Source organism: Eurytemora carolleeae, unplaced genomic scaffold (genome assembly GCF_000591075.1).
Source record: "Eurytemora carolleeae unplaced genomic scaffold, Eaff_2.0 scaffold301, whole genome shotgun sequence".
In the NCBI taxonomy this organism is placed as follows: domain Eukaryota; kingdom Metazoa; phylum Arthropoda; class Copepoda; order Calanoida; family Temoridae; genus Eurytemora; species Eurytemora carolleeae.
In genome coordinates, this window is record NW_019396211.1 from 226,406 (window position 1) to 237,962 (window position 11,557).

Consider the following 11,557-nt stretch of genomic DNA (forward strand, 5'->3'; position numbering starts at 1 on the left):
GAATAGGGGGAGAAGGTGGAAGGGGGGAGGAATAGGGGGAGAAGGTGGAAGGGGGGAGGAGTAAAGGTGCTACACTGTAACTTTACAAGATTTATCACCAGTGGAGGAATTAATGGGAAAACAGAAATAGGATTGAGATACTCAGATAGACAGATAGATAGACAGATAGACAGAAAGACAGATATATAGACAGATAGACAGATAGATAGATAGACATATAGACAGATAGATAGACAGATAGACAGACAATAAAAAGGCAAATAGACTGATACATATAGATAGATAAATAGACAGATAGACAGATAAATATAAAGATAAAGAGATAGACCATGAAGCAAAGAGTATGATAAGTATATAGACACTAGACAGCCAGATAAATAGATGTATTTAAAAATAAACAAATGTTACTCTTACTAAATTTAAATTTACTGTACGTTACTGATGCCCAGTTTTTGTTCAACTTTGAAACGGATTCCTTATTTGTAATTCGTTTATTACAATGAGTTAAGAGTTTTGTATAAACTAGGCCCACCCCCTGAAACTTAAAGGGTTCACAACCCCAAAAATAACGTGAAGTAATTCTTTTAAACTTAAATAATTCTCCTGTATCCTAGAATGTAGGGTTGTAACAGTTGTACAGTTTGAACATGCCTAGATAAATTGCGTTTTACATTGTCTGTAAATCTAATTGCACCAATCCTCAAATACACAAAACTTGTAATGCGACCAGAATAGCTACTTATTGTGATTAGCTTAACTACGATGATATACATCTGCGCAGATATTGTAAATATGTATATTAACTTCACATGTAACATGCTTTGATTACGGCGATCTAGAAGTAATTTGGTCCTCATTGAATCATACGAGTTGAGCTTGTGTCCCTGTTGACATTAAGAGCTGATAAGATCGTGCCCGTTGATTTGGCGTTGAGCGCTTAAGAGCTTGTTTGAAAGTTGAGCTAGTGTCATTGTTGACATTAAGAGCTGATAAGATTGTGTCCAATAGTTTGGCATTGATCGATTAATAGCTTATGTCCCTGTTGCCATTGATAACTGACAAGTTGCACCTGGATTGATACAGTTCTGGAAGCATTTTTAAGAGTACGGCATTTACTACAGGGTTCCTTTATCCTAAAATAGTTCCTGTATCCTAAAAGGGTTGTTGTATTTTAGAAGGGTTCCTGTATCCTAGAAGGGTTCTTACTTGTATCCTAGAAAGGTTCCTGTATACTGGAAGGGCCCCCTGTATCCTAGAAGGGTTCCTTGGAACTACACCCTGTAAGGATTCCTGTATACTGGAAGGAATCCTTTATCCTAGAAGGGTTACTGTATGCAAGAAGGGTGTAAAACCTATAATTTGAATCCATTTTTGAAGATAACTTAGAAATCCTCTGAGATGAAATATAAATATAAATGAAGTATCAGCTGTAATAATAAACGTCAGTATGCTTTATCTGCTGCATCCTAGAAAGGTTCCTGTATTTAGATATCTGAATATCCTGTATCCTAGAAGGGTTCTCGTATCTTAGATCTTTGTCCTACAAGGATTCCTGTATCTTAGAAGGGTTCCCGTATCTTAGATATCTGTATCTCCTTTATCCTAGAAGGGTTCCTGTATCTTAGATCTCTGTATCTCTTTTATCTTAGAAATGTTCCCGTATCTTAGATCTCTGTATCTCTTTTATCCTAGAAAGGTTCCCGTATCTTAGATCTCTGTATATCCTTTGTCCTACAAGGATTCCTGTATCCTAGAAGGGTTCCTGCAATCAGTATCTCGTGTATCCTAGAAGGGTTCCTGTATCTTAGATCTTTGTCCTACAAGGATTCCTGTATCTTAGAAGGGTTCCCGTATCTTAGATATCTGTATCTCGTGTATCCTAGAAGGGTTCCTGTATCTAAGATCTCTGTATCTGGTGTATCTCTGGAAGACGGACGACCCATCTATGTGAGACTATTATGAATCCCAGGTTTGGTAGATATACAGTCAGATCTTCAACCTTATTCGGATCTTTCAATGTCTTTGCTTCAGGTTTATCAATGGGTTGTCTTCCTGCAGCCTATAGAGTACAGTGGAGTGGTTTAATTCTTCCAACACGTGGCTAGTTGGGAAAACTTTCCTTAAACAAGTGCTTAAAGGGACTGCACACGTTATTTAAATTAACCCTTAAGGAATTGAGTCTTTGTCACAAACTCAAATATTTAAACTCTTATTTCAATAGAACTCGTTGTTGTAAACTTTTGATATTTTATTCCTTCATCTGAGTAACAATGAGGAAGATATCTTCGTTTTCTATTTTAAAAAATGGTCAAATTTGGACATTTTCTTTATTTGTCTATTTTTAGCAAATCTGAAAGTATATTTTTACAGAAACCATGTGGGTATAAATTATAAATTTTCATTTATAATTGTTGTTATTGCATAAATATTTTTTAGATGTTTTTAAAACAAAAACAAAGGTTAGAAAAGGGCTATTAGTGTATTACAAAAGAAAATTATGTTTATCATTAAAGACTTCAGTTTCATTGGGTTTTATTTTTCTAATTAATAATATTTGGTATTTTCGAATATGTGATTCTACCCCCTTTAATTAAGGGACTGTGATCGTATTTTCAAAGGCTATCCATACAAAGCTGACAATGCCATATTCACAACGGTACCCTTAAAAGCTTTGATCGGTCAAGCATTAGCTACTAGTCAATGCTTATAATTTGGAAAGCGGATTATTGGGGTTTCTCTACAAAAACTTGCGTATTTCTGCTGCAGTAAAAAAATTTAGAAATTATGAGAATTAAACAATTTTAAACATGAAAAAAAGACAATATTTTCCACAATATTGATAAGATAAAGTTACCATTGTCATTGCCATCTTTGAACGGATAGTCACATGAATGCGCACCCCCTACAGTCTCTGTAAACTTCTGACTTTGGCAGACATTGTGGAACCTATAGATAATATTTGGTCAAGCTTATTCATTCATTCATCCTTTCATTCATCCCTATTCCAGGCTTGCCAGGGATTCTTTATACAGACGCCCACATCAATTTTCTCATTATACTTTTAATGCTTTTTTCCAGTTCAAAGGTTTTCATTTTCAGGAAATGATTTTAAGGTATGATATTAATACAATATTAAAATTTTTTTAAACATTTGTTGAGTTTCTCTACAGTAAACTTTATTTTCCATGCTCTCGAGTCAAATATAAGGTTTCTCTAAACTCCATGAAGAGAGGAAGCGCCCCCTACCCTCCCTTGACCCTTAGAATGAAAACAGAACATTTTCTGTAAGAGGTAAAATAAATTATCTTTTGACACTGAAGTTCTAGATTCGATAAACTATCCGCATTTCTGCCCCCCCCCCCCCCCCATCTTTTGTAGCTTAAGTTTTTGCCATTATGTAAAATTTCAACTCTGACAGAAAATATAAACCTGAACGAAGCAATGAAAAAAAATGTTCAGGCTTATATCTTGCATGCAAAAATCCAGATTAATAAAAGCAAACTTGCAAAGAGACAATTTTGAATATGCCTAACTTAGTAGATTTTTGCAAAGTCTCCTAAAAGTCTAAAAATCCTAAAAGTTGAAAAAACGGATAAGAACGATCCCCATCCCTAGCTTCTGCCCGTTTCAACTCTTCCTGAAGTATGAATCATATATAACTGTGTAAGATAAGTACTGTATTCACTACTCTCTACACCATGACTAATATAAACGATTTTATCTATTATATGTGGGAATGTATACTATGTATATAAATTGACAAAAAAAAAACAATCTTAAAACATGAGACTATCAAGATATCAAGACATACAGATCAGAATTGGTTAATGAGCCTGTAATTGTGTGATTTAAAGTGGACCTAGCTCTATGCCAAGATGGCAATGCCCGATTTACAACGGTACCCATAATATCTTTGTCTGATCAAGTATAAATAAGATATCAATGTTTCTAACTTTGAAAAGTGATTATTTTCAATTGTGGTTATTCTTCAAAAATTCACTCGCGCATTTCAATTGTAGAAACACATATGGGAATTACCGGAATAAGATACTTTTAAACCTAGGAAAACGACAATATCTTCCACATTATTGATTAGTCAACCAAACGTAATTCGGTCATGATAATTTGTGAAATCTGAAAGGATAACATGAAGAGGCCTCGGTATAGGTATAGTTCCTATTTGAAGAAAACCAATTCCTAAAAATACATCTTCTCCAAAATAGGATTATCTTAAAATACTCAAACTGATAGGTCTGGTGACCCTATGTCTAAACCTGTAATACATAGAATCAGTGGAATACTAGACAGATTGGAGCCAGGGAGCTGCTTACAGACAGGAGGGAGCCGGTGGAGCTGCTTACAGACGGTAGGGAGCCAGCTGTTAACAGACAGTTAGGAGCCGGTGGAGCTACTTTTGGATAGTAAGAAGCCATGGAGCAGCTTACAGATAATTTGGAGACAAGGAGCTGCTTGCAAAAAAATTAGAGCCCTGGAGCTGCTTGCATGCAAATTGGATTCAGGGAAGCTGCTTACGGACAACTTGGATGAAGGGAAGCTGTTTCTAGACAAATTTAAGACAGGGTTACTGTATACAGACAAATTGTATCAAGGTGAGCTGCTTACAACCAAATTAGATCCAAGGGAGCTGCTTACATGTGCATCATAGCGAGGGAAGCTGCTTGCAATCATATTTGAGTCAGGGAGCTGACATGTGGCCTCAGAACAGCCAACTACAGAAAGTGTGAAGCAAGCGAAAGGCTTACTGACAACTTTAAGCCAAGGGAGCTGATTACAGACATGTTAAAGCCAGTTTATAAATAGATGAACACAGTGAGCTGCTCTTCCAGAAAGTTTTGAGCCAGAGAGCAGCAGAGTTATGGGGAATAACTGGGTGGGAATATAAGGAATCGGGAGGGAAAAGGAAGAAATGAAGAGAGAAGGAAGATAGAGTGTGGAAAGAAGGAATTAGGGAAGGGAGAAGAAGAGAAATGTATATGGAAAAGGGAGAAATTAGGTGGATGGAAAGGGAAAAATGAGGGGGATGGAAAGGGAGAAATGAGGGGATGGAAAGGGAGAAATAAGGGGATGGAAAGTAAGAAATGAGGGGAATGGAAAGGATAAAATAAAGAGGATGGAAAAGGGAGAAATGAGGGAGATGGAAAGTAAGAAATGAGGGGACTGGAAAGGGATAAATGAGGGGGATGGAAAGGGAGAAATGAGGGGGATGGAAAGAGAGAAATAAGGGAAATGGAAAGGGAGAAATGACAGGGATGGAGAGGAAGAAATGAGAGGGATGGAAAGGGAGAAACAAGGGGGATGGAAAGGAAGAGTTGAGGGGGATGTAAAGAGATGGAAAATAGAAATAAGGGGGATGGAAAGTAAGAAATGAGGTGGATGGAAAGGATAAAATAAAGAGGATGGAAAAGGGAGAATTGAGAAGAATAGAAAGGGAGAAATGAGGGGGTTGGAAAGGGAGAAATGAGAGGGATGGAAAAGGAGAAATGAGGGGGATGGAAAGGGAGAAATGAGAGGGATGGAAAGGGAGAAATGAGGGGGATGGAAAGGGAAACGGGAGATATATTTTCTAATGTTGTCTAGTGCACTAATTTCACAAAGCTAGCCAAGAACAATACTGTTTAAACATTAAACATAAATATCTCATTGAAACATGCTTGAAGATAATCCTTTCACACAAATCTAGTTAAATACAGTTAGTCGCAGAAAACATGCAACACAAACTTTTAGATGTACAACACAGTGTACACGGATAGGACAAGTATTTCTGTTGGTTTAGATTTACAACACAGTGTACACAGATAGGACAAGTATTTCTGTTGGTTTAGATTTACAACACAGTGTACACAGATAGGACAAGTATTTCTGTTGGTTTAGATTTACAACACAGTGTACACAGATAGGACAAGTATTTTAGATTTACAACACAGTGTACACAGATAAAGTATTTTAGATTTACAACACAGTGTAACAGATAGGACAAGTATTTTAGATATACAACACAGTGTACACGGATAGGACAAGTATTTTTGTTGGTTTAGAGGTCCAAACTTTGGTGTACAGATTATACCAATATCGAGTTGATATCCAATGTGTGTATTTTTAAATTTGTGGATAAATGCTTAATCCCTCAATTAAAGTTTTCCCTGCTTGTTATGACCACCAACAGGATTTAAATTACTCCGGGTGTCGTAGATCTGCATAAAATGGAGATTAATGAATACCCCGAGATTCGCTGTATTTCTTCCACATTATTGATAAGATCTGGCAGATTGGTTAAAGGTACTGTTGTAAATAAGGCATGTTTTCATTGACGGTCACCAAATAGATTATTACAATAGGTGGCAACAGAGAAATGGACCAATCATACACGACGTCACGAGTGTCAAATATAACAAGGAAGACTAAATTTTCTCAAATTAGTTGACATATTTTCCAAGATTCAATAAAAAAGTGCAAAAACAGAAAATAAAGAACACATATAATTGCACTTATTTCACTGTAAGATACGCACTTTATTCTAAAATTATCATTAGTATTAATGATTTTGTCGGACACAAAAACTGAGTTTACACTTGTGGCGTAAGAATACAGCTGTACTGTAAGTGTACAAATTCTAAGTTGCCATCTATTGTACTTGACAATCTATTTGAGGGTCACTATAGACTACGGTTCACAGTTCATTCAAGTGTAAGTTTGAATAGCGTAAAGTTGTCTTGAGATGAATACACTTGAAAACATCATAAATTACAAATGTTAGTTGCAAGCAAGAAAAGATGATGATTATCATTATAATTAGAATTTGTTTTTAACTTGTTAGAGAAAATAACAAAAATTGGTTGCAAAATCCTTTTTAAATGTTATTCCTTGTGAAGATCAAAATTCATATACTATAAGACTAAAAGAATATTGATTCAAATTACAAAGAAATTTCATGTAAACCATAAAGCAAAGAAACTGAAGAGTTAAAACCCCCTCAGATGCAAACTCAGGGGAAGACAATTTCTCATAACAGTCTCTTTAATATCTTTCAAGATAAAAGTTTTGTTTGTTTAAGGGCGTTCCCGTTCTTCATTATTTAAACCGTGCAAAAAAGTTTAAAACTTCTATTCAAACTCTGACGTATTCTACTTTAGTGTAAAAACATATTCTGCCTCAAGGCATATTAAGCCCAGGCCCATTTCAGGCAAATTGCAGAAAAATTATTTTTAGAAATTTTGCAAAACAATACAAGGCGAGAAGCTAAACTCAGGCCCACGTGGGGTAAATCTGTCAGATACAGATATACAAACAATACTAATAGAAAGACGACCTTAAACTTTAAATAAAAAGTGCTCTACACAAAAAGTACCGACGAGCAATCAGTTATCGTTAATCAATCATGTGTCCCCTCCCTTTTACTTTTATTAACCCTGCACTGTAAACTCAGGTTCATTTCAAGTACAGGGTCGACTTTTAAGCAGCTACAGCACACTGTACAATACACATACAAACTTCACAAGGCAAAATGGTACAGCATACCAGATGATTTATATTTGTATGTGAATATTCAAGAGGTAATATTAAAAATTGGGATAATGATTCACAACAGTGCCGTTTTATCCTTTTTCCATTCAAGAAAAAGAACAACGTAGATATGAAAATATGAAAATAATCTATTTTAACGTTTACGTTGTATAATGTACGTATGCCAAAATCCATGTATATAATAAAGTTATTCACAAGGGACCCACTCCCCCAAAAATTATCGTGACCCACCTCCCAAAAATGAAAGGGACCCAACCCCCAAATATCATAGGGACCCACTCCCCAAACATTTTAGGGACCCACTCGCCAATCATTAAAGGTCGACGCACTCCCCCAATCATTATAGGGACCCACTCCCCAAACATTATAGGGACCCACTCCCCAAACATTAAAGAGACCCATTTCCTAACCATTAAAGAGACCCATTTCCTAACCATTAAAGGGACCCACTCCCCCAAAGATAAAGGGACCCACTTCCCAACCATTAAGGGGACCCCCTCCCCCAAACATTATAGGGACCCACTCCCCCAAACATTATTGGGACCCACCTCCAAAACATTAAAGGGACCCACCCCCCAACATTATAGGGACCCACTCCCGACGCACTCCCCCAAACATTATAGGGACCCACTCCCCAAACATTATAGGGACCCACTCCCCAATCATTAAAGGGACCCACTCCGCCAAAAATTATATATATAAATATATATTTTGGCAATTGTGAAATCACAATTGTCACATGGCGCTCTATGAAAGAGCTAGAAATATAAAATCCGATAAATTTTTGTCACTTAAAAGCTCTGTAAAAAGAAGAAAAAAATTTAAACAATTTTTGATTTGCTTTTCAAAAGTTTTGAACTCCATATTGTAACTTTTAACTTCCATTTCACTTTTTAAAATCCAAAATCTATCAACAACCCCTACCATTTTTGATACTCGATACCCTCTTCCCTTTTCAATACTCCACAGTCCACACCCCCTCAACTTGTTCAGTGCTCCATACCCCTTCCCCTTTTCAATACCCCACACCATTTCCTCTTTTCAATACCCTGCACCCCCTCCCCTTTTCAATATCCTGCCACTATGAAACGTAGACCATTATAACTTTGAAAGTTTAATACTTANTATCCTGTACCCCCTCTCCTTTTCAATACTCCATACCCCCTCCCCTTTTCAATACTCCATACCCCCTCCCCTGTTCAATTTAAAACCACTATGAAACGTAGACCATTATAACTTTGAAAGTTTAATACTTATTTGAATTTTGTCGTTTAAATCCAAGTTATATATGAAGTAAGTTTGCAAACATAAAATTACAAAAATGGCGGCCTTACCATCCAAAATGGCGCCTTACCATCCAAGATGGCAGCTTCGTCAACTATCATTCATCTGTTATGGGTGTGCACTGTGAACTTTATGGGTTCATGCAGTTTTTATTGCCTTCTCACAACAGTAAAACGGAAAGGCAGAGTAAAAAATTATTAATTTTTTCGAAGTTAACGGATCGTTCGCAAATTTTGAATTAAAAACATATTTTCAAACCAGACATTTTAAGGACATTTGTCATCCAAATCCTTCTTTAAAAGATTATTAGATCTTAGGTCAGATTATTATTGCTTTTTCTGTCGAGCATTATCTCCATATTATCTCTTTATCCAGTTGTTCAAAAACAATTCCTTTTTTCTGTTTTGTACATTTTCAAAATAAATTTTGAAAAAAGAATAAAAGCCTTTAATTGGATTACATTAATTCAATTAATTAAAACAAAATAAACTACAAAAAGTCTTTAATATCTAATACAGTATATGGAGGAAGAATTCAAAACTATTCACCAACTGTCATGTTTCGTGGGACACCCTGTACAAGCATGAAAAGCAAATATTATGTGCAATGTACAATGTACAATATATCTACTATGTACAACGTACTTACAAAGTACAAAGTTTTTAATTCTCATGTCATAACTCATGAACTTTGTATTACGCATTATTAGGTATTATATGTCAATTGTTAAGCCACTTTATTTATTCAAAAACTATTTTATACCCATTTTCATCGTTTTATATTGATTTATTCTGTGGTTGTGATTTATATCTTTGATAATAATGATAATAAATATCATTTATCTAGAAATAAATCGTGCTGTTTTTTATGAACAAGTGTTGCAAATCAAAAACAATTGAAAATACATCGGGCTTCCCTTATTAATTCACTCCCCGCGCCCCCTCCCCTCCCCCTTCCAACTCCTTATCTAACCCCTAAGGAGTGGGCCTCTTGTCCCTAATCAATCCTAATGGACTGCTGAAAGATATAAACTTTTTGCCCCTTCACATCACATTTAGGCTAGGGGTACAAATTGATTGTGTCGTTACTGTTTAGTATTCTATATAGCCCTAAACCCAACCTCATAAAACGATTCAAACCAAGAAAGGAAGTGAGAGATTGAAATATTTGAGCGACGATTTAAAGGGAATGTTCATGTATCTGAGCAGATATTTGTGGTTAGACGGGTACAACAATTGCAAACAAATTGAACGGTTTTGAAGTACAAAATAATTTTTTGTCTTAATTTTAAGCTTGATCAATGATCAATGCAGGATGAAACAGGTTGCAGCATTGGTAATCTTGAATCAAATGAAATTCTCATTATACTTTGTTTTGCCTTATGATTGGATTCAAAAAGTTTACATTTCTTAGACGACAAAATCCAAAAATCCAAATCCAATGATTTGACAAAACAAAACAAAAATCTTGAATTTGGAAACTTATTGGATATTCACATTGTATCTTAGTATTCCGTTTTGTGCGCCCAACATGTAGAGATGTGCACCGTTTTTGAGAACGAACAAAATTTTGCGTAATTTATGTAGTCATTCAAAAAAAAAACAATGGACGAACAAATTGGATCGCTCGATCCTTAAATTGTTTGTTTTTGTGTTTTTTAATCAAAAGAAAAAACACAAAAACAAACAATTTAAAATCGCTTCAACAAACAAAAGAACAATTCTTAAGAAAAACGAAATTTTTTTTTGAACAATTAAAAAAGGAACAAAATGGGTCGGATGAGGAACGACTAACGAGCGTAATTATAAAAAAACAAATATGTAATGAAAATGTGTATGTAATGTACATCAAATCACTTAACGGAAACTAAGGGGAAGGGGGATGGGGTGAAAGTGGTTTTAGGAGTTGATTACTATTTGATGCAGATAAAAGGATAAATAAGATAAATCAAATCTATGGATTATAGACGACTTTTTCAAGTCTGTCTTACATAACACAGAACATAGTTTACTATGTAAGGATGAAAATTCAAAAAGGAAAGGGCAGAATTTAGATAGCTCATTTTTGTTTGTTAAATCAATTAAGAACTTTATGTAAAGGCAGAAGGACTGCAAATTTAACCTTCAGATCGTCATATTTAAAGAGTTTTGGGGCGTCATCACAGTCTCATCCTTTGTGACTATTGACTAACCCTGTATATATTTGCATATAACAGGACCCAGTGTTACCTAAAAACGACGAGGTTTCTTATTTCAAGGTACACAGTAGAACAGCAATCTTTAAGATCTAAAGATAACCATATTTGAGGTTGTTATGCAAGGAAAGTTAATTGCGGTCGTGTATACTCTGCGTACATAACGAAACCAGTTCTCTTTGGGCGGAATTTGTAAACAAGAATAGATGCATCAGTGTTCGTTTAGTATCCGAGGAGGTTAAAAGCATTAAATTTGATAATTTTGATAATTCACATAATAGTTTCCTATGACAAGAATATTTCATTGATTTTTTTATGTGAAAGATGGATCCCATGTCAGGCTGTAACATCCGTCTTGTGTTTACATTACCGCCCAGAGACAGTACACTGCAGTACAAAAGATGCGTACACTTCTAAAATAACTTTTCTTTGCATTACATCCTTGACCATATTAAAGTCTCATACTTTGAGGATAATACTGTATAGTTCTAAAACGATTACCCCTGACCGCGTTACTTTTCAATATCTGTCTATTAT